This window comes from Pygoscelis adeliae, unplaced genomic scaffold, assembly GCF_000699105.1.
Source record: "Pygoscelis adeliae isolate BGI_AS28 unplaced genomic scaffold, ASM69910v1 Scaffold186, whole genome shotgun sequence".
NCBI classification, from domain to species: domain Eukaryota; kingdom Metazoa; phylum Chordata; class Aves; order Sphenisciformes; family Spheniscidae; genus Pygoscelis; species Pygoscelis adeliae.
The window spans coordinates 7374340-7375701 of NW_008825071.1; the positions used below are offsets into that span (position 1 = coordinate 7374340).

Sequence of the window (1362 nt, forward strand, 5' to 3'; positions counted from 1 at the left end):
ATGTGGCAAGGTCACCAAAGAGTGGGCAAATTTCTTTGTCAAGCCGTAGACAGATTTCATATGGGTCATGACAGGAACTCCAACCTTAACGCTACCACCACCAACAGTCTTACAAGAGCTGTGAACTATTTGGCAGAAAACTGGCAGTTTTGTAACCAAAATCCAATTTTGCAGGAAAGTTAGCTTTGTGCCTTTTTTTGGAGACTGTTTTACTGTTGTGAAAAGCAATACATATGGAGGCCCATTAGAGCCTAAGGCTATTGTTGATACAGTCTTGACTTATTCTTGGCACCTCTTCATCTTCCTTCGATAGCTCAGCTGGTAGAGCGGAGGACTGTAGGCTGTCTCTGGAAAGTAATCCTTAGGTCGCTGGTTCAATTCCGGCTCGAAGGAAAGGTTTTGGGGTTTTGTTTTGGTTTTTGTCTTTCACTTATTTCTGGAATTTACAACTTTGCAGAACTGCCCTTTCCAACCATATGCCACTCTACACCCCGTGAGAAATTTAGTCTATTTAAAACATGCCACTTTCGAGGATTTCATTTTCACTACCCTCCTTGTCTGCTTCAGCTGGTTCTTACAGCTATGGTGCTTGGACCGTTGCCACCTCACTACCTAATCAGTTGATGCCAATCGTACGAACTTCTCTTCTGCAGGGGCTCAACACCTTCCACAGACTCTTGTTAGCTAGAGCAGACCCACAGTGCAGAGCTTGCACAGCCTCTTTTAGCTGAGTTGGGTGTGGAAAATGGGGGGAGGTCCAGTTACTGGGTCCTCGTTGTTGCTGGTTTCATCCCTTTTCCTATCCCGTTCTTGTATTTTGAAGTTCTGAGGTTTTGAGTGGGAGGGGACTAGGAGCGATGGGGAAGAAAAATGTTTTTGTGAGGACAGGAACACCATGATCATTCAGGTCCAGATATTTGTCTGAGACAGCCACTACATGCAACTATAACCATTGGCCTCATGAGAGGGTTGTGCATACCACTGTGCGCACTGCTTTGAGGTGTACCATTTCCACCCACTGTCCATTTCAATGAAGTATTGTAAAAGTTGGGGCTGGTTACAGAGGAAATGTGTAAGAAAAAGGCAGTAGAAACGTATGAAAGGAGACCACAGGCCAGGTTAATGAGGCATTCTAAGAACTCATTCATACAGAAACCAACATCAGAAACTTTCAGAGAGTAGAAAACAGGGCAGGGTGATCTGTAAAAGAAAATTTTGTTTCACACAGGAAACTGTCCTGTCACTTTCACAGGACACAATCAGCTCTGAGAGGTCTGTAAGAAGCTTTATTAAAGAAAAGATTAGAGGTTTTTAGATATTTACATTAGATGAGACGACATTAGGGATCCAAATCCCAAAGCT

The 1362-nt window shown here is 43.6% G+C and overlaps 1 non-coding gene across 1 annotated transcript; it reads left to right on the forward strand.

Moving 5' to 3' along the window:
* The first annotated feature begins 303 nt into the window (after nucleotides 1-303).
* TRNAY-GUA lies at nucleotides 304-393 on the forward strand. Its single transcript is given in 2 exon segments — nucleotides 304-340; nucleotides 358-393. It is a non-coding gene; the product is annotated as a tRNA-Tyr (tRNA).
* The last annotated feature ends 969 nt before the right edge of the window (nucleotides 394-1362 follow it).